Genomic DNA, 23,508 nt, shown 5'->3' on the forward strand with positions numbered 1-23,508 from the left:
GACTGAGCAATAAAGCTAGTGTTTTAATGTTAATATATAATTTTATTATTATTATTAAAATACCTGGAGGTGAGGGATAATAATTTTTTTTTAAATATATTTACTTAATTGTAATTGAGTTGTGAATTAGATCAAGTAAAGCCAATTACAAATTAATTCTACTTAGTTGTGTTTTAGGGACTAAAACAGTCCAGTACTTTATAGTGAAACACATTTTTATATTGAAATAAGATTTCTGTGCCACCAGACTTGTTGCTGGCCCCTTCATGGCCACCTCTATAAAACATATTGAGTCTGGCATCAGTTACTTTAAGATAGATAGATAGAAATTAAGGTGCAGCCAGGCAGTCCTGATGGACCCCCTTGCCCCCCCCACCATGAAAATATCCAGGTTAAATCAAATATATTCCAGACTTTTCAAGGGCCCTCTCTTCCTTTGGGGCCCTGGTAATCAGAACTGGTTTTACCTCCAGTCCGATGCCCCTGGGTGCAGCCATATCAGCAGCATTACAAGAAGTGGTTACATATGTGAGAAGAGGTTACATATGTAATTGAGATGTTCCCTCTTATAGGTTCACTTCAATGTTGCTAGGACATCATCGCTATGGGAACGCTATACCATAATACATTATGTACCTTTAGATAGCTGGAAGACCAAGGAAAGCATCTGCTCAAGCGGATAAGACCCAGGAGCCGTCCTTACACCCAGATTGTAGATCTTGAAGAAGGTGCTAGGAGAAGACTATCCTGCTGCAGCACAAACTTCTTTTATTGAGGACCCTTTAAAGAAGGCCTGAGAAGAGGCCACTGTTCTTGTAGAATGAGCACACACCCCTAAGCTATGCGCTCATAGGCTAGAGAGATAGCCTCCACTATCCAATGTGACATTCGCTGTTTCGTGTCAGCAGAAACTGACACCAGCAGAAACTGGTGCTCTTACCACCAACCAGGCCCGGACTGGCTAATCTGGAGCTACGGGAATATTCCCAGGTGGCCTGTCTGTTTTTTGGCCATGAGGGCAGTTGTTGTCATGCCACTGGGTTGAACTAGGCTGTTTCTAGGCTGACTGTACTCATTGTAGCCTCTTTTTATTTATTATTTTCTTGCTGCCCATATTATTATTGTCACCAGACCATATCAGCAAATTCTCAAATGATAACTAATCATTCTTTTTGCACAAATCATTTTATTTCATTTTATTTGTGAACCGTAGCTTTGGCGGACGCTTTAAGACCAAGCGGAATCCTCTGCTGGCTGCTCCTGCTTCACAGCTAGTGAGGCTCATGCTAACTGCACCCTTCACCATCTGTTTTTTATTTTTTCAAAATCAGTTTGGGCAAATGCAAACAATTTATTGATCATGACTCACAAGCCCAACATCCAGCATGGCAAGAAAACATTTAATCTACTTGAAGGAAGATGTCGTTCATTGTAAGCTGATGCTGTTAAATAGAGAGAGGAAAAAATGCATTATCAAAAAAAAAAAAAAAAACCCTTTGAAGGTTATTCTTAAATTTAGACCTCATTATTGAAATAAAAATCCAAGCACCAGAAGCGGCCCACAGTCACTCTCTAAATTTTATTTAATTGAAAAATAGTCCTATTTTTTTCACGAATTCTAAGGCTATAGTTGCAATAATATTTTAGTCCAAAACTTTAAGTGCCACTGTTATTTTTTTTAAATGCTTGATTGACCTACGTTTCATTGACCTTCAGTTATGCTTTAAAATTTCATGCCATTTGTAATTTCACGGTATGTTCGCCTCCTAAATTACACGTGTAAAGTCGCAGTTCTTTAAAGGTACAATTTACAGACTGATGAAACTTTTTGTATGACATTAAAATTAACAAATTACTTTTATTAATTTTTATTAACATAAAAAACTGTACATAAATGGATTGAACAAAACAATTATTTTTATTTCTGAGAACTTTTTAACTGCAGGCAGAGACTAAGGCATACAGCATGGTACAGTACAAATATTTGGAGCATCCTTATTCTGACTTATTCTTATTTTCTTAAAGAATAAACACTTATTTTCTACAAGAATGCAAGAATAAACTCTATTTTCTTAAAGAATAAGATAAAGGATTACAATTATCCCTTATTTTCCATTTCTAAGGTTTATTGGCAATGGTGACGTAATTATCTTTTGACTCCCCTGACAGTGGCCCCTTGTTAAAAAAAAAGAAGTAATTGTTAGATGTTGGAGATATGCAGGTAAAAAATGTATAGATTAAAACAATATATATTAGAAAGAACAAAGGTGGCACTGAAAAGGCCAGTCCAAAAAAAAAAAAAACAACAACAAGTGGGTATGAAAGGCATGAAACTCCACGGCTGAAAATGAGTCTTCTGATTGGAGAGCCACTGGCATCTGCAAAAACAGGTAGCATAAAGCATGGAATAAAGCATGGCCGCGGCCTGTCCAGTGGCCATGTAAGATTTCCCGACAGCCGAGTTCGGCGTGAAATATACCGCAAGAGTTTTTTCTACAGTCTGCGTTGTCACATAGCCGCGTTCAGCCATTTTGGAACCTGTGGCAAAATCAGCAGTCCGAACTAGGAGATATAAACTTGCATTTGCAAGAAAACAAGTCAGAATTGTTAGATAAAATAGGTAAATGTTATGTAAAATGTTATAGACTTCAATAGTATTTCATGCATGTATTTCAACTGTAATGTTGAAACTGTAATTTCAACTAATACAATATGTCCCCTATATATATATGTTTTAAAATAGGGTAATCATACCAGGTTTCATCCATAGTCTGTCCGTTTAAACATCTGCGTTTAGCTTCAAATGGTGTCTTTGACAACAGTATTATATGTGTTTTATTCAGCTACAGAGATCACTGGATACCTCTGTCCATATCATAGACAGTAAAAGAAATGGACACAGCGACCCCATTGGAACTCAATTGAGACAAGTGAAGCCCATTTTTAGCACTTCCGTTTCTGACGCGCAGACTCAAACTAAGCTTGATGACGTCAGCAACCTGTCTGGCAGATGTAAATCTTCTAGTAGCTGTGCGTGCAAACTGCCATCGTTAATCTTGCAGAGACTGCAAGCTTGAGCGGGGAGTTCTTTGGCGTGAGTGAGCAGGAGTAAGTATTCTGATTAATTATTTTGTATAGTATTTTAAAATGTAACGCCAGGGCTTGTATCTATGGGCTTCTCTCTTGACGTTTCCCCGATTGCCTGCGAGCTTCTCCTCCTGTCTGTACGGTAATTTCTCTACTGTGCGACAGAGAGTCAAGTGGTTATGATGCAATCGTTAGCCTATTTTTACAAAAACTATGGCCATAATGTAACATAGAAGGTAATGGAGCCCTTTATACATTGTCGTGTATCTTTAGAAATAAATAATGGACAAATGGAGTCTTTAAACGCCTCAGATGTAAAGTTATTCGCTGTCAAAGTGACGCCAAAATGAATGGGAGTCAATGGGATGCTAACGCAAGTGAAGTTCTGCTACAAGATGGCGGCACGCGGCCGACTTCAACTTCCGGTCGACTTCCTTCCCGCCTGGTCCATATTAGTGATTTCCTGGAGCATTACTTCTACTATGCATTTGTGGAGTTTCTGCACAAGAGCGCCCTCCGGCTTCCAGTATGAAGATACAGATCATACATCATACATCATCATCATGCATACAGATAATTCACTTCCTGACATTGAAAATGAAAATGAAAATTAAATGATATAGCTTGTCTACATAGATGCCGGGCGATGATAAGCCTGTTTGGGCAATGAATAAGGGCTTCAGACATAAGTCACACCGGAGGTGTTCCCATAGCGATGACGTCACCGCAGCGTTGAAGTGAACCTATGAGAGGGAACTTAGTTTTGGAAAAATACTTTGTATTACAAATCATTATATTATTTGCCTTTCTATTAATGCAGTACACTGAATCACAGCTGTCAGTGTTCAGTCTCCCAGTGGCTTACATTACTGTCAGTTTAGTGAGTAATTTACACCAAAACAAAAAAAATTTACATCTATAGCCTACTTTTATATACGAAATCATTATTTTTGTCTTACATTTACTTAATAAATTCAGACAAGCTCAGCACTGAATCATTTTTCGTCCGTTTATTTTCATGAAATGGAACGGGTACTGAGTAATGTGGGCGATTGAAGGTCGCGGGGATACATCAAAAGGAAAGCTTCCCTTCTGATTGAGATGGCCTTCAGCGACGTTTGATGGCGTGGAAGCCGAGATATAATGCCTTCGGAGGATGCATCCTTCCGTTCCTGTATTTTAGTGCTTTGGGTATTGATAAAATGTATTTTCTTTGTTTCTTTCTCCCATAATTCTTGCCATTGTGTCAGTACAGCTCTCTTGCTTAGTAAAACATGAATATCAACTTAAGGAAGTGCTTGTTTTTTTACTGATTAGTCAAATCTCGCACTATTTTTAAATATATATATATATTTTTTTTTAAATTGGCGACTCAGGAAGCATCATGACAGCTCATTGGTTGCTGTCATGGCTCTCGCGTGCTTTCGCCCTTCGCGGTCAATGCGGTGACCCGTTTCCTAACGTTTGAATAACAAGCGCGCCTTTAAGGAGACTCGAGAAGATTTTCAGCGAATTGTACTCTGAACTTCCGACAGAATTATTGTACTTTGCCAGGGATATCGTTGACGTACAACCGATGAACAAGTCTGAAGCGTGTGAGGTTAAAACTCAGATCGGTGGCAAGCAGGATGATGTAACTGAGTGTCTAGATGTAAAGAGAAAGCTGGAGATGATGAAAGAGCAACTGGTCTCTGATGTTCAGCAGGTCTCAGGTCAGTTCTGCTCACTGGTCCTCTGGAGAAAACTGATAAATGACGGCAGTAAAGTTAGCCTGACGTTTGACAATCATTACAGAGTTTTTATGCATTTTATTTTATTTTTGCAATCCTGTTTATTGGCTAGGTAGTAGGCTATGCATTATGATTCTGTTCACTGGAGGATCCGCAGACATACAGACCATTATTCATTGTTTCAATGAAAGGTCAAATGGAAGAAACTATAGCAGAAAATTGAAGGAAAATAGGCTAGTGGAAAATGTATCATGGAACACGTGAAAAGGGTGAAAGCAGGAACGCTCATGCTGATTGTAAGTAGTTTTGTTGTTGTAAAACTATGTAAGATAGCTGTTTGTTAGCTAATTGCACGCGCACAATTCTATATGTTCTGTTCTGGAATTAGTCTAGTTCACCTGTTTCAGTCAAAACAGTCTGAACCGGAAAGAGAATTTATTAAATCATCTATGAATCTTTGGGTTTTTCGAGTCACGTGACACACCCAAAAACTGTTTTTATACAGTCTATTTCTTTAACCTACGCGGTCCGAGTCGGAAAGAGACTCAATAATAATAACCAACTCTTTATTACCTTTGTTACAACATTCACCATCATGATAGAAATTCACACATTTATAAACTGTAAGAAGTAAAAAGCTAAAATTTGAAACCAGAAACACAGTAACTGTAAGAGTAAATAATAATTGTAATAACGATGATAATGTTAATGATGATATTAATAATAATAATAATGACTTTGCACCCGTTTGTAAGGAAGCTTGTAAATTATTTTTCTCTATCAATTGCTGTCATGTGGCAAAAAAACGAACGATAGGTTAAAGCCTTTTATACAGCCTTTTTTATAATTTTTTATTAAACAATACAAACATAAACAAATTAAGACGGTACACTTAAAATCATAAAGACAAAAAATATACAATAAACAGAATATACACACAGATTTGTTGCCAGGGTAACTCCTTTTACACAGTCTATGGTTAAAGATTATGGGGCTGTCACGTGATGAAGGAACGAGTCAAACCCGAAGACTTGTCAGACAAGAGGTGAGGTGAGCTAATCACAGACTGAAGACCTTTTCTGTGTATTATAGCATTATAGTTTTGTATTGTTTGTAGTGTGATCAACGTTTGTGTAAGTACTAGTAGACAGGTTAGAGAAGTAACATATAGCATTTTAAATATATATTTGAAAGAGACTGTTGATGGTTCGCACTCTGAAAAACTAGACAAAGTCTTTAACAAAAAGAATTAATCATTTTATTAGAGCAAGAGCAGACGTTTCAGCCATCCAGCTATTCTCAATGCTCATAATGATCAATGCTCTTCTACATTTTACTGGTTTTCACGCACCTGGACTTACAACCAGCCTTCATCTGAGTGCAACAATATTCCCTTGTCCTCTAAATATATATTTGATAAAATGAACGAAATGACTCGAAAAAAGTTTCGCTCATTTTGATGAACGAGATTTAACGGTCCGAGTCGGTAAAATGATCTGAACTTCCCATCAATAGGCTCTATGCAGTGGGAATTGTGATGTGTTTCCGACTACACTCTCTACTGGGCTAACAGTTTCTGGTTCCGTATTTATCTGACGCTAACCCACGCGATAACCTTGGGTATGGTGCGAAACTTAATAGCGACAAACATTTCTAGTTGTTCTTATATCTAGTTTTTGGCATCTTAATCATGGAAAATTTTTTTGCAGATACCAAAAGCTAATGCGACCTTGATCGGAACATTGTTGTGTGCCGTTGTGCGTTGTGTGGGCAAGATACAACTCGACTGTGAGTTTCCATTCATTTCCAGTGGAAGTGGATCTCAGAAAAAAAATGGCTCGTTCAGATCAGTGGCCCGTTTCACAAAGGAGGTTAAAGGGTTAGTTCACCCAGATAGCAAAATTATGTCATTAATATCTTACCCTCGTGTTGTTCCAAACCCGTAAGACCTCCGTTTATCTTTGGAACACAGTTTAAGTTATTTTAGATTTAGTCCGAGAGCTTTCAGTCCTTCCATTGAAGCTGTGTGTACGGTATACTGTCCATGTCCAGAAAGGGAAGAAAATCATCATCAAAGTAGTCCATGTGACATCAGAGTGTCAGTTCGCGAACCGGATATCCAGACTGCTTTGTTTTGAACTCTCTCTCACAACAGACACAGAAGATAAGACAATGCTGAATAAAGTCGTAGTTTTTGCTATTTTTGGACCAAAATGTATTTTCGATGCTTCAAAAAATTCTAACTGACCCTCTGATGTCACATGGACTATTTTGATGATGTTTTTCTTACCTTTCTGGACATGGACAGTATACCGTACACACAGCTTCAATGGAAGGACTGAGAGCTCTCAGACTAAATCTAAAATATCTTAAACTGTGTTCCAAAGATAAGCGGAGGTCTTACGGGTTTGGAACAACACTAGGGTAAGTTATTAATGATATAATTTTGCTATCTTTGTGAACTAACCCTTTAAATAAAAACTCTATGTTAACCCTGAAATGAGGAAAACTCTAGGTTTTCTGTTTCAGAATGGGAGGATTGTCAAACTCGGGAAAGCAGGGTAATTCAAGCCCGGTTCTGAAAGAGAGCTAACTTAGACAGAATGTTGATCCGGCCATCGCGTATATTCAGCGCACATAAGGTAAACGTTTTGCAAACGTTTTTTAGAGAAATAAAAACAGGTCGACGAATCGATGCGCATATTTTGCGTCGACGTATTTTTGGGTATTTTTGCCGACAATAGACATACCAATTTTTTTGTAGGAAATCTGAACTCCTTGTCTGCAATTTTGATTTATGTTAAAATTATGCCTTTTCTAACTCCTAACTCCTCAACTGTTGGTCCGATTTTCAACAAAATCGATTCAGATCATCTTCAGACAGTGCTGACAAAAAGTTAAGCATTTTGTGTTGATTGACATAACAGTTTTCATACAGCACCGTTACAAATTTTAGGCACGGGTCCAAAATGCATTTAAGAATATTTCTCTGCAAAGCTTTGACATATTTGCACCAAACTTTGTATGTGTCACTGTCACTTCACACTGACCATACCTCATCATTTGCCACCTATTGGTCAAGAGTAATAAACCATTCATTAAATAGTAATAATTACATTTATAAAAATGCTAATAACTTTTTATTGCATTCTCCTATTGTAATGAAACTGGTCTCAAAATATTCCATGGTTTATGCCGACAACATAGATACCAAATATGCCAGCTGGACTTCCTGTCCGCCATTTTGATTTATGTTGAAAACCTACTTTTTTGAAAAAAAAAGTAGGTCTTCTCATCAATCGTTGGTCCGATTTTCACCAAAATCGAGTGAGATAATCTAGAGACTGTGCTGACAAAATGTTATGGATTTTGTGTCGATACACAAATCCGTTTTCGTATACTACAGCAACGTATTAGAGGCATGATGCTAAAATGGCACTTGTAGCTGTAGCTCTGCAATGCTTTGGCATATTGACACCAAACTTAGTGTGTGTCAGGGACGTCGTTAGGCCTATTTTAGGGTTAGGTGTTCCTAAAGCCACCCTAAATGATAATACGAACAACAGTCAATAACAATTTGATTATATCAATAACCGTATCCTCATTCATATTTAGACGATACAAATGATATGTATCCAGCTACAAAAATAGCCGAAAAGTCAGAAGTTGGACAGAAGTACAAAGAGTCGTTGTGCTATCAAGGTGATGCACCGCAGCGTCTCGTTGCAGTGGTGTGAACTGGCAGCTTTCAGAGCGCTGCAGACCAGAGCGCTGCAAGTAACGGTCATCTCGTTTTGTCGTTACTCTAGTTTGGTCTGAACTCGCTATGCACCCTCCCACCCAATATTGCCCACTTAGTGACTTTGTCACTAGATTTAGCAACTTTTCAGACCCCCTTAGCGTCTTTTTTCCAAAAAAGCGACTTGCGACTTTCTTTGACAAACATTATTTAGTCTCTGAGACCCTTCAGTACTGCCGCACGAGCGCAAGCTCTCTCTCTCTCCCAGCGCGAAGACAATGCGATGCACATCATTAATATGCTAATTAGTGTATGATATCATTCAGTGACATTTAGCGACTTTTCAGGCATGGTTTTTAGCTACTTTCCAATGAAAGAAGTTCAACAACAAGGCAACACCGACACACGCTAATGGTGAAAGGAAGATTGGTAAATGTGAAATTGTACGTTGTGTTTAATATCCTGCTTACCTTCAGCTACGTTTTCTTGAGGTAAAGGAAAGGATATTTTGATTTGCAATGGAAACTGTAGTCTAGTGAACAAGCAAAATACAAGAAATTATTAACTTAGCAAGCTAATCATAACTCTTTATTCTTTGCCAATAATATAACCTCTATAATAGGCATATTTTAAAACAATATCAATCCCCATAGAATGTTGTTGTCACTAAACACTAAATGTCATAGGGTCCCTGTTAATGCTATAACCATTGTATCCTTCAATTCATTGAGCAGATGAAATGGATATTTGAAGATATTTTAGCAGAGAGAAAGAGAAGCAGCCGCAAGAGATTGGCAGGCCAGTTGATTCTGAGGTAGCCGGTGTGATTGACGTCAGTATTGCAGGGGCACCGGCCCCCCCTGAAATTCGATTGGCCACCCCAGGTGCCCCCCCTATAAGATGTCTTGTGATTGGTTCATTTTATGGCCAATCAGTCTATAGACTCTACTGATGTTCGCGATTCAAAGAAGTGCAGTGTTGTCAGAGAAACAACGCTCATCGCGATCTTGGACTTGTACTTTATCAAGTGTGGGAAGTCGAGACACTAGTGATGGGAAGTTCGGATCATTATACCGACTCGGACTTTTGAGTCGCGTTCAGCAAAATGAACTCATCTTTTTTTCGAGTCATTTCATTCATTTTAGTAAAATTTTACGTGTTACTTCCCCAACACATGTAGTACTTACGCAAACGTTGATCACACTAAAAACAATACAAAACTAAAATGCTATAAGATACAGAAAAGATTAATTAATTCTTTACCTGGGTCTTCAGTCTGTGATTAACTCACCTCTTGTCTGACAAGTCTTCGGGTTCAAATCATTCCTTAATCACATGACAGATCCATGCGCTATTTCTGACATTTCTGTAACTATGTTTTTGTTACTGTTTCTTCAGGATCTGTGGTGTGTTATTATTTTATAAATAAATAAAACCTTGTTATAAAAAAATATTGATTAATTTGTCTTTTTGACTGTCTATCAGTAAATAAACACTAGGCTATATAATAATATAATAATCCAAGTATTTATAGCCTAGTTTAATTTTTACTCCAATTTTGAGTTTGCTGGTATAATAATTGCTTTTCCTAGGCAGACTTGACAAATTGGTCTAATATATGTATAACATGATGGCTCAAAAAGGACATAATGACATAAATTAAAAGCAAATAACATTTTGAATCCTAAATAACACTACAGTTCTATAGTCTAATCTGAAGGGTGAACTCAAAAGACAAATCATACAACAAGGTCATTTTTGAAGATTAGAATCTACTGTAAAAAAAAAAAAAAACATCAAATATGTCGCCGTCATAGAGACGACTCGTTCTTCCCTAGTCACATTAAAGATTCGTTCAAGACTGACACATCACAAGACACCAAACAAAGAGCTGGTAGTTAACCTTTCATGTATGGTTTAATATGTTTGTATGGTTTTCCCAGATCGATGTTTTTACCCCGTCAGGCTCTGCTCTCATTAGTCGTGGTTTGATTTCAATCGAACGTTCAGTCAATGCTGGCCGCTATCAAACAATAAACAGTCATGGTGATTTGCATATTTTGTATAAGTTTATTTTGTGACAGTGACCACATAGCAAGATTGCACCAAATGACAATATGCACAGAATGTTCCATAATAATAATTGTCTGGTGACACGTTACTTGTTAATGCTTGAGAGTAAGTCAGTTAGATAGTTAAATTGTCAGGCCTAACTTAGTCATTTATACGTGAAATGACATGGATGCATTCTGTGCATTTCATTCACAATTTGAATTTTTTTTTTTTGAGATTGAGAATAACAGACACACATAAGTGTTTCTTTTGAAGGCAGGGAAGACAGCAGTTCCAAGCCATGAAAAGAAGTAGAGATATAGGGAGTTTTTTTTTCAAAGAAATTTTTTTAAAAATTATTTATTCTCAAATTTAACTTAATGGATATACAGGATATACAGGGATGACAAAAAAACTAAATTAATCAAAAATGTGCTTTATTACTGCATTTGTTTAGAAGTAAGTTTATTCAAGTTAAAAAATTATAAAATCAATAGGATTTACGTAATATACTTTAGAAATTAGCTTTTTTTTTTATTTGGTCACTGGCGGCCACCCCATTTGGAGGCATGGCCCCAGCATGGCCCCCCCACTGAAAATGCTCTAGACACACACCTGCAGTATTGTTCTATCTCTAAGGATTGTTTTGTTTTTTTCTAGCAATAAGCGTTTGTTGGCACACTGTAAAAAAAATTCCTTAAAAAAACGGATAATGTACTGGCAGAAAATTACCGGGACATTTTCCGTAACCTTTACGGACCCTTCCTTCAACATTAAAACAGAAAAGATTTAGATTTTTTTAAAACAGAAATGTAGATTAACATTTTCGTCCGTACCATAAACAAAAAAAATCCGTTATGCGGAGATTTTACAAAATTTATAGCGTAGCATATGTTTTGTAGCAAATAAATCCAGCACAATATGTAAAAATTGAACATGGTTTATTTTTACCTCATGTGAACATTCTTAATACGTTCAGTAGCTTTTATTTGCCTTAAACAGGTGAAGACAAAAATATTATGACATCAATTAATTTAACAATGTGAAAAGCACCATTGAAAATGCTTGTATTATAGAACACTTTTTAGTTTTAAACAGCAACATGCAGAAAAAAGAAAATATGAGCAGGTACCTGTACAATATTGGTGTTGCACCACATAATGGTCACAAAGATAAACATTTTCAAATACATGGGGTAAAAATTAATACAAAGACAGGGCTGTCATTATTAACAATTGCTACAGACTTATAGTCAATAGTCAAGTGAAATGACATCATTTTCCTATAGAACACATTTAAAAGCACAACGTGTGAATTCTGACATCAGTTACTTTCCCTCATACCGTCCCAAATACATACGATTTCCATTCATCTTTGAAACAAAAATGAAGAGTATTTTTAATGAAATCTCTGCTTTCTGTCCCTCCATTGACAGCCTATACAACTACCATTTCAAGGTCTAATACAGTATAGCTGTCAGATTTCATTAAAAAGGATCTTCATTAGTGTTCCAAAAATGAACTAAAGTCTAACAGGATTGGAATGAGATTTTTCATATAATATTATGGGTGAACTAAACCTAGTTAGATTAACTAACCTTTTATTCATGCTAAATTATCTGCATCTACAATTGACATCAAAAAAAAAAAAAAAAAAAAAGCTTGTACAGCATTTGAAAATAAAGAACAAAGATTTATGCACTCATGCCTGACATTTTAATGTTAAACTAAGAGAACTATAAAATCTAAATTAAGATCAGGGCTCCAAGTGCCATGTGCCCGTTTGAGGAAACTACTTTTTTTTTTTTTCTGCATGTTCAGTCCAAGTCCTAAATTGAGATTTGAAAAAAAAAACTTGGAATCTATTAGTAGTTCATACATGAGTCTTGGAAGCGTAGATTCCCTTCATCTGAACCTTTGACGCTCGTTCAGGATTTCTTCACAGGAAGACTGTTAATGAGAAGAAATGAAAATTAATGAAAGTGAAGTACAGAGTAATGTGCAGAACAGGTTGAGATTGAATTATCAAGTTCCATTTTAAACATTGCTTATAAAATGCTAAACTTGCATTTCCAGTGGTCTCCAATTGCATCGGTCACGTGATCTTGTCAACAATGTTTTATGAAATACTTAAAGAGATCATTAGTTCACATAAAAATGAAAACTGTCATTAATCACTCATCTTCATGTCGTTCCAAACCCGTAAGTCATTCAATTATCTTCAGAACACAAAATTAACGTAAAATTACAGTTAGGGCTGTCACTTTTGAGAAAAATCAAATTCAAACGGATATCGAATATCATGCAATGTATTCGAATATATTCGAATATGCGGTGCGGACGCGCCTGGAAAAAACGAGCGCGTCGCGACCGCGTCGCTTCCATTATGAGGGGCCGTTCACATATCGCGCCTTTTGCGCGCTCAAGTTCGTTATTTCCAATGTAGGTGCGCGGTATGCGCACTCATAATGGAAGCGACGCGGTCACGACGCGCACGCGGTGCGATGCGCTCATTTTTTCATGGAGAAAGCAAGTCATGGTTGCTTAGCAACAGCAGACGCCTCAGGAGCGCAACTGCCCGAGCGGGAGGAGAAAGCGATGCACCTAGCGTTTTCCACACGTTTTTAGGTGTGATATGTGAACGGCCCCTGAGAGCGCATACCGCTGGTCTACATTGGAAATAACGAACATGAGCGTGCAAAAGATGCGATATGTGAACGGCCCCTAATGGAGATTCAATCACAAATGTTTAACAGTGAGTCATAAACAGGTCTATCTGGATTATTATTTTTTTTTACTTAATGTTTGAAACAGCAGGTTATCAACTATCAATTTATATGAAGTGCCACTATGCATATCCCACATTAAGCTAAATGAAAAAAGAAAAGAAAAAACAATTCAGAACAGGCACAAACAATAAAGTGACAACTTAAACAGCAGCAGGAGTAAGGCATATAGCCTAGCCTAATTCATTTCTTAATATTGTTTGCAAGAAACACCAGTCTATCAACTTTTGGATTAAGTGCGGCTCTCTTTTTATTTACAATGTTCCCCGTGGTGGAGAACACACGTTCGGAGCGCACAGACGTGCCTGGCTACTAGCTTTTATTCGCTTGATTTGGTCATGGGCCTACGCTACAATACGTCTAGAGTGCCCTCAGAATAAAAAGAATAAAATAAAAAACAAATGGTCTAATCATAGACTGTAAAAAATGCACTACACATGGCATTTTAAAAAACGGATATTTTATTTATAGTTCGATCACGGATATTTCACATCATGTTCGAATGCATATTCGAATATCGAATAAAAAGTGACAACCCTAATTACAGTTGAACTACTGATGTCACATGCACCATTTTCACGATGTCCTTATACTATATTTCTGTGTTAGGGCACTTGCCGTCTATGGAGGGTCAGAAAGCTCTCAGATTCCATAAAAAATATCTTAATTTGTGTTCTGAAGATGAATGAAAGTCTTACAGGTTCGAAACAACAAGAGGGTGAGTAATTAATGACAGAATTTTTGTTTTTGAGTGAACTAACACTTATTATTTTCAACTAAATGGCAACATAAAATGCTTTATTCACAGATTCATTAGATATGTTCCTTACATTTGAATGAGTTCCAGCGTAGGTGCCATTCTCCTCCGGATGTTTTAGGTTTAAAATAAAACAAAGACAATGTGTAGCTCGGTCACAATGGGGGTGGAAATGGTAACTTGTATGACAGCAATCTGGAATCACCAATAACAATAAACAAAGAAATGATAAACAACACATTGTAAATTCAGAAAGCCACTCCAAACATTGATTAAATCTTTCCTACACAAACAACTTCACAAACCAAGTTAACTGAATAAACGACTCCATGACTAATTTCTTGTCAGTGTTGAACATCCCTAATGGTAAATAAATATGGAACCATATGGATAGCAAAATTCAATTTGAAATATGCAAAATGGCAATGCAATACATAAAATGCCAATGTAGTTTTGTATTTTAATTAACATTTTACCATACATGTGTCAAATTTAGTGTAAAATGAAAACTCAGTTATATAATTTACATTTGCCATTTTCTACACTAGTTTTAATATGCAAATTAAAAACATTTTAACACTTTATAAGTTGCAAAATTACAGTGAAAATGTATTACCCAAATTTATTAGATATGTTTAACATGTCCAAGCAAAAAATGTAGCAAAATTATTAATTGCCGTTTTTCCTAAATGCATTTAGACGGGGGTAGGATACTTAGAATTGCATTTTCATCATAATACCTCATGAAATTGTAGTAAAAATGCAGTGAGAATTTCAGAATGCATTCTGAGCCAAATGTGCAGCAAAATGGTGATTTAAATCTTTTATTTTTCTTAAAGGCAGGGTAGGTAATACATGTATAAACAACTTTCTTCCAAATTTGTTTAAACTTTCTATATATATCAATGCATAATTAAAATGTAAGTACTCTGATAAAAAGAGTATAAAAATCGAGTGACTCTAGACCGTTTAATCTGTATTAAACACAGCTCATTATTTCCATTTCGGGACGAAACATAGGATTGGCTTAGGCGACTGTCACTCTCTCGCAACCATGGCAACCACCCTTTTGCCACACATGACCTGCCCACTTGCACGTGCACGTTTGATTTGAGGAAACAGCACGTTTGATTCAACAGGCACGGATCCTAGGAATACCAAAACAATGGCAGAGAAACAGCAAGCAAAATTCACAGTACCAGCCTATGCAGTTAGTGAAGGCAAACCAGGCAAAAAAAGGAAGACAGTAAAAGTACAAGAAAAGGCAATGAACAAAAAGTCTTTGGATAAACAAAGAAATAAATCGCGAGTTAAAATCGGCGTGGCCTTCCAGCGATGGCGAGAACTGAGGGAACTCAAGGGGCTGAAAAGTGACTCCTTGATGGCTTTATTTCTGCTGGACAGGTAAATCTTTCTTTTTGTATTTTGATCATACATATTTTTTTCATGAAGCATGTGTAATTAGCACACGTAGCTGCGTAATATAGCTAACATAACATTACTTAGCGAGCCGTAGTAGAGGCTTTGGAAGGAGCCCAGAAGGGAGGGGGTGGAGTGAATGGAAATAATGAGCTGTCAATGTCAATGTCACCTTTATTTATATAGCGCTTTAAACAAAATACATTGCGTCAAAGCAACTGAACAACATTCATTAGGAAAACAGTGTCAATAATGCAAAAATGATAGTTAAAGGCAGTTCATCATTGGATTCAGTTATGTCATCTCTGTTCAGTTAAATAGTGTCTGTGCATTTATTTGCAATCAAGTCAACTATATCGCTGTAGATGAAGTGTCCCCAACTAAGCAAGCCAGAGGCGACAGCGGCAAGGAACCGAAACTCCATCGGTGACAGAATGGAGAAAAAACCTTGGGAGAAACCAGGCTCAGTTGGGGGGCCAGTTCTCCTCTGACCAGACGAAACCAGTAGTTCAATTCCAGGCTGCAGCAAAGTCAGATTGTGCAGAAGAATCATCTGTTTCCTGTGGTCTTGTCCTGGTGCTCCTCTGAGACAAGGTCTTTACAGGGGATCTGTATCTGGGGCTCTAGTTGTCCTGGTCTCCGCTGTCTTTCAGGGATGTAGAGGTCCTTTCTAGGTGCTGATCTAGCATCTGGTCTGGATACGTACTGGATCCGGGTGACTGCAGTGACCCTGTGATCTGGACACAGATTGGATCTGGTGGCCACGGTGACCTCGGAACAAGAGAGAAACAGACAAATATTAGCGTAGATGCCATTCTTCTAATGATGTAGCAAGTACATAGGTTGTTATGGGAAGTGTTTCCGGTTCCGGTTTACCTAATTAATGCAGCCTAAAAATCCTTTAACGGATTTGGATAATAAAAGCATATTAGTATGTTATGTGTATGCCAGGTTAAAGAGATGGGTCTTTAATCTAGATTTAAACTGCAAGAGTGTGTCTGCCTCCCGAACAATGTTAGGTAGGTTATTCCAGAGTTTGGGCGCCAAATAGGAAAAGGATCTGCCGCCTGCAGTTGATTTTGATATTCTAGGTATTATCAAATTGCCTGAGTTTTGAGAACGTAGCGGACGTAGAGGATTATAATGTAAAAGGAGCTCATTCAAATACTGAGGTGCTAAACCATTCAGGGCTTTATAAGTAATAAGCAATATTTTAAAATCTATGCGATGCTTGATAGGGAGCCAGTGCAGTGTTGACAGGACCGGGCTAATATGGTCATACTTCCTGGTTCTAGTAAGAACTCTTGCTGCTGCATTTTGGACTAGCTGTAGTTTGTTTACTAAGCGTGCAGAACAACCACCCAATAAAGCATTACAATAATCTAACCTTGAGGTCATAAATGCATGGATTAACATTTCTGCATTTGACATTGAGAGCATAGGCCGTAATTTAGATATATTTTTGAGATGGAAAAATGCAGTTTTACAAATGCTAGAAACGTGGCTTTCTAAGGAAAGATTGCGATCAAGTAGCACACCTAGGTTCCTAACTGATGACGAAGAATTGACAGAGCAACCATCAAGTCTTAGACAGTGTTCTAGGTTATTACAAGAGTTTTTAGGTCCTATAATTAACACCTCTGTTTTTAAGCTGTCTTTAAAACAGTCGTGAGAGGTCTACAGTCACTCGATTTTTATACTTTCTTTTTCAGAGTACTTACATTTTAATTATGTATTGATATATAAATAAAGTTTAAACAAATTTGGAAAAAAAGTTTTTTATACATTTTTTTTTACCTACCCTGCCTTTAAATGCATTGACTCTTACATACAAGACGTTTCAATACCATTTTCATTTAATACCCAGCGATGAATTTAGTTTAAGTCAGTGTGGAGAGCGTTTGGTTGACTGAATATTGACATATTGTGTATCCTGTTGCTGACCCCCACCTTGATGTAGCCTAACGACAGGTCAGGGGCGTTTACATATACATTTCCAAATGCATTTCAAATCCACACGGACTATATATTTATCGCGAGGTATTAAGTGAAAATGCAACTGAAACATCTTGTAAGTGTCAATCCACTTCTTCAATGCACTAAGAATAATAGAAATTTAAACCACCATTTTGTGGCACCTTTGGCTCAGAATGCATTCTGAAATTCTCACTGTATTTTGCTACAATTATCACGCTGTATTATGATGAAAATGCAATCCCAAGTGTCCTACCCCAAAGTCAAAATTTATTTAGGAAAAACAGCATTTAAATGATAACTTTACTACAGTTTTTGCTTGGACATATTAAACATATCTAATCAATTTGTGTAATATATTTTAATTTTAATTTTGCAACTTATAAAGCACTAAAAAATTTTTATTTTGTATATTAAAATTATTGTAGGAAATAGCAAATGTAAACGATATAATAGTTTTTTCATTTTGCACTAAATATTGGACAAATGTACATTTAAAATACAGAAACACATTGCCGTTTTACATATTGCATTGCCATTTTGCATATTACATTTCTAATTTAATTTTGCTACACATATGCTTTCATAAATAAAACTTAATAAATGAAACATAATACAAACCCTTGATAAGAATGCAGGGGGTGCTTGGGATAGTGTTGGGCGATATGGTCATTTTTCAAATCGTCATATCGTCAGCCCGTGAGATCGACGATACACAATATTATCGAGCATGGGTGGAGCAAGAGAGAGACTCTTTGTTCTTGTCATAGCATAACTATTTGGTGTTTTAAACCGCGCAGGTGCGCGAGAGAGAGCCTATGGAGTCACCAATAATCAAAAAAAAAATACTTTCAAACATACTGACTGATTTAACTAACGTTAAATATAAAAATACTGTATTTAAAACAGCTAGTTCATACATAGTCGGACGCAACTGTCATATCGCACGTCCGCATCTGCGCAGGGAAGTTATCAGTCTAAATGTTCTGCAAAATCAGTCAACGGTGAAAATCAATAGCAGATTTCATTTACAGTCCAACAGTTAAACACTAATATTGGGCATAAACGAAACTTTTAAATATAAAGTGTTTAAAACAGGTAAGTTGATATATTTGTAGTAAAGTTGAATTGAACTGATGCATCAGTCATTCAGCGCTCCGGACCGCGCACCTCATGACGAGTCTGACGCACCGTCACAGAAACAAGAATGAGATGAATTCTAACATAACTGTGGCATTAAACTCAGTTAGTGAGGGCTCGTTTAATATATTGCACATACAGTTTATAGGCCGTTTAGATTACTTGTTAAAGTGCAATGAAATACCTTATATCTGCAGACGATGTACGTCTGTTTGTGGATGGAGACTTTGTAACGGCCAAAACTATGTATTTTGCATGCATCACATTATAGTGCGGTGTGCATGAAAATAATAACAAAGCGGCAGATTGAACTTATTATCCATAGTGGTTCTCACGTAGTCCTTCTACGTCATCACCACATAGTGTGTTTTATAAGTTAAGTGATCAGTCTTTAAGAAAAGGACTACGTGAGAACCATGCACTATGGATGATAAATTCGCTCTGCCGCCTTGTTAATTATTTTGTCTTTACTTTATTTGTGACACCAAGAAAGAGTTAATCTCTCATGTATGAGAAGAGCGCGTTGCCGTATACCAGCCATTAAATGTGTGGGACACCAACTCGTCTTTTTCTATCTCTTTCATTTCATGGATTTAACGAATTATCCGAGTCAAAGCGTTACAACTTCACCGACTACATGCTCTAATCCTCCTGCGCGTGCGAGGTGTGTGTGTGAAATGCGGGCAGTGAAATTAAGTGAAATAGCTGGGCAGTTTAAAAGCCGAATTATAATAAGCAGCCTAATAAAAATAAAAATAATAGTTATTATTATTATAATTTAATACATTAATAGGAAAATGAGCCTAATATCGTCTTGATTATCGACAGAGAATTCTGCTTATGTCGATATCTCTGACGATCGTCGATACACGATACTATCGTCTATCGGCACAACCCTAGCTTGGGATGCAAAGTACAGCAGCAATTATGACCTGCCATTAGAAAAGAAAACGAAAAGAAACAAATACACCATCAATGTCATGAACTACTGTCCCTTTAAAACATGACTTACATCGACGGACATCTGACACATCCCTAATCTTTACATCAGTCAAGACTTTTTAACTTATTTGAGACTCTCACGACAAAAATGTTCATTTTGACAATTGTGAGTGCTTTTGTCTGTGTAAGAGTGAGAACTTTTATGAAGCGGCATTCTCTGCACGTGCATGACATGTGTGTGTTCACAGACAGCATGCCAGTAAAGTTACAGAATTAATTTATCGTGTGTGTGTGTGTGTGTGTGTGTGTGTGTGTGTGTGTGTGTGTGTGTGTGTTTAACATAAACAAGCCGATGAAATTTCTAAACCTACCTCGTTTGGCAGAAAAGGTGTGTTATCCTTGAAGAACTCCGTGATGTCAGATCTTCTGGTCATATAATCTCTTTTAAATAAAAAGTCGTAACGTTAATGGTGTCTTCTTTTCTTGACAATTACTCTGCCTGCTCCTGTTGAAGGCATAAAGTGCTCTTAACACAGTTGTACCGCAATTCAGATTTAAGGTTATCACAGCTGCTCAATATCACCTCAGAAACATTAATATGCCTGATGCTTTATGACACGCTCATTAACAAACACGTCACACCGCATCAACAACAATAAAAAGTTAATAAACCTTTATTTATAAAACTAAAAGAGTGCACCGTAACACGTACCTCCACGTCGAGTAACGTTAAGATGTGATGGTATGCTGAAAATGTTGAATGCAACGGCTCCGACATTCATTTGCCAAACAAGCCAGGCAGCAACTAAGTTAACGATACAGTTTGTTACATTTAACAAAAAATAATTTACAAAGGAAGTGTAGGAACCATTCTCAAAATCCTAAATCCAACTTTAAAATGAGATTTTGACCGAGACTATCTCTGTGAATAATGGCGCCTGCGAAAGCACTGGTTTAGCGCCGATTATCGACTGAGCTTCTTGTACCCACAATGCAAAGCGTAAAAAGAAAATACGGACAATTCCTTTAAATTATTACGGTATATTGTACCGTATTTTTACGGACTTTTTTTTTACAGTGCAGGTCTAGGCACTATGCATAGCATAAACTAAAATATTTAATTATATTTATTATGTATGTTAGCTATACTCTGACTAGGGCTGAGACGATTATAATCATGAATAATCGCATCCAAAATAAAAGTTTGTATTTACATAATAAATGTGTGTGTACTCTCACTGTGTATAATTCAAGTCATCTTGTATAGATTGTATTTAATAGAGTTGAATGCACATGAACGCCACCACAATATCGTAAATACCAGTGGGGAGCTCGGGATTTTCTTTAAGCCCCGATCTTAAAGGTATTTAGCTGTGATATTGTTCAGCTTTTCTATTTACAGTGCAGTAAGTTAATCGACGACGCATAATATGATGGCATTATAATATAACAATGCAACTTGTAACAATAAAGTTGGGACTAAAAAAAAATTTGTTTGGTTCCGGTTTCCGACCGACCCTGTCAATTTATGTGCGACCCAAATTTATTTTATGAGACTGGGGAAGAACGGTCTTTCACACATCGTTAATTAAATTACAGTTTCCTTTAAATGCTGTTTTACACTTAAGTTATCCGTTAAAAACCATTAAGTATTGCATCAAAACCCTTTAACTGTCAATTCCTAAAGTGAGCTATAACTTAAGGTTTGGAAATCGTAACATTAAGAGAAACACGGGGGGAGGGGGGAGTAAACAATATATCGCGGAACAGAGAGGGCACTGACAACATGCTGACAGACAGGACATTAACATTACCAGCTTACTTTTAATATGAAACAAAGTCTCATTTGGTTATTTCACCTTTCAAATGTGGTCATTTTTTAAAGAAATGTAAACAATAAATACCGTTTTGTGGCTCTTGAATGTGTCGAACAGATCGCTGTAAGTTAGATCATCAGTTAAAACTAACTGATCTTCTCTTGCTTCTAGTTAATTTATAGCATCAAAATCAAATAAACCACATAAATGAACATAACAAAGAATGTTGTTTGACTACAAAAAGATGTCTGTACACTCCGTTTTTCAAGTTCAAATCCTCCATGTTAATCTACTATGAGATCGCCTGTCAAACTCCCGCGAAGGCTTTTTGTGTGTGTGTGTGTGTGTGTGTGCATTTTGCGTGTCTATGGCAACAACAGACTTTAAACGGGAATACAGAATCACTGTCGTAAAAGTACCGGTACACACATTTAAAATCAGCGCGCGCGCGTGTGTGTGTGTGTGTAAAACTGCCACTGGAGAAAAAAAAAAAAAAAAAAAAAAATCCCCACCGACCAATGACCTCAACTGACAACCAACCGGAACCAAACTTTTTTTTTTTTAGGCCTTGGCAGTAGCTTCATAAATTAATTTAATATATTAAAAAACGAAGTATACCTAATGCACATTTTTGTTCTTCATTTTCTAGAACAAGAGTTTTAGAACATTGCTGTATTTTTGTGTTTTTAATTAAGAGAAAGTACTCCACCATCTTGCTCCGACGAAAGTGACTTGAACGCACATGCTGTCGTAAGCACGACTTCCCACCTCGTGCGTACGAACTTCCCAGGAGGACTTGAACGCAGCATAAGCCCCCCCTATCTTCCAATCCTAGTAACGTCCCTGGTGTGTGTCAATGTCAGTCACACAGAACACACCATATCAATTTGATAACAGTGCCACCTCTTGGTCACACTTGATAAGCCAATAAATCATGCTACGAGAGGTTGTATTTATGTTTTTTTTCGCCATTTCAATTACAATCATACTAAAATTGCTGTAATTGCTCATTGTTGAATTTGGTGTGATGCTCCATGCCAAGCTTAGCTCCTCAATTTTGCCGGTGGAGTGCTTGGCCCCATAAGTGCTGCTTGCAGCTATATTTTACATTTAATTCTGTCCCAATGTCAAACAAAAATGTACAAACAAAAGTTTACGATATGGATTCGACAGCAGCGCCACAAACAGTGAGTAACCGTGTTCATTAATGCTTGATCTGTGATCAGTGATTTATGACGTGTAGCTAATTATTATTCAAGTTCACACAGACTTTATTTCTAAATCGTTTAATCAGGGGCATAGATTACGTGGGGGACATGTCCCCCCGACCTTTAATATCATGGAAATTTCTCCCCCGCACTTAGGTCAAGTGTGTTCAAATAGAGGTTTTCAAGAGCTGGTGTGAATAAATATAGATTTAAACTCAATGAGACAGGATAGTCTGCGCATGACCAGACATTTTATTCTGACCGAGAAGGCGAGATGAACATCACGGTGCGCTAAATACTCCTGCAGTGTGTGTTTCATTCATAGCCTACTCGAAGCCGGAGGTCGCGCTCGTGCAGAAAGTCTTACCAGGACATTCCTAATATGACAACGGTGTCCAGCTATTGCTGCATGAAAACCATTTATTTTCCCAGAAAAACAGAAACTTTTGGAAACACGAACACATTAAACATACGATTGCGACAAGATATGTTTTTTCGAGTCATCTACAGCAGGTGATAAATTAAGTATATGAACAACTGAGTGCTAATTGCATTTATTACAGTATAGAATCTATTCTAATTATTATTATGTGATGAAAAAGGTGTTTAGTGTATATAAACAATTCATTATTATTTGTTGTTGTCCAGCAGTTAAATAAAATATAGACATTAGAGAAAATACGTTTTTGAACAGTAAACTTGTTAATTTGTTTTTTTAAAGAAGTCTCTTCTGTTCACCAAGCCTGTATTTATTTGATCCAAAGTACAGTAAAACAGTAACATTTTGAAAAAAATAAATAAATACTAGCCTATTTAAAATAACTTTTCTATTTGAGTATATATCTCAAAATGTAATTT

The 23,508-nt window shown here is 36.8% G+C and overlaps 1 long non-coding RNA gene across 1 annotated transcript; it reads right to left on the bottom strand.

Moving 5' to 3' along the window:
• Positions 1 to 19,582: 19,582 nt before the first annotated feature.
• Positions 19,583 to 20,575, bottom strand: LOC132157647 (uncharacterized). Its single transcript, XR_009437568.1, has 3 exons — positions 20,338 to 20,575; positions 19,997 to 20,130; positions 19,583 to 19,615 (listed from the first exon to the last, which is right to left on the bottom strand). It is a non-coding gene; the product is annotated as an uncharacterized LOC132157647 (long non-coding RNA).
• Positions 20,576 to 23,508: the final 2,933 nt, after the last annotated feature.

The sequence above is a fragment of the Carassius carassius genome, chromosome 15 (genome assembly GCF_963082965.1).
Source record: "Carassius carassius chromosome 15, fCarCar2.1, whole genome shotgun sequence".
Taxonomy (NCBI): Eukaryota; Metazoa; Chordata; class Actinopteri; order Cypriniformes; family Cyprinidae; genus Carassius; species Carassius carassius.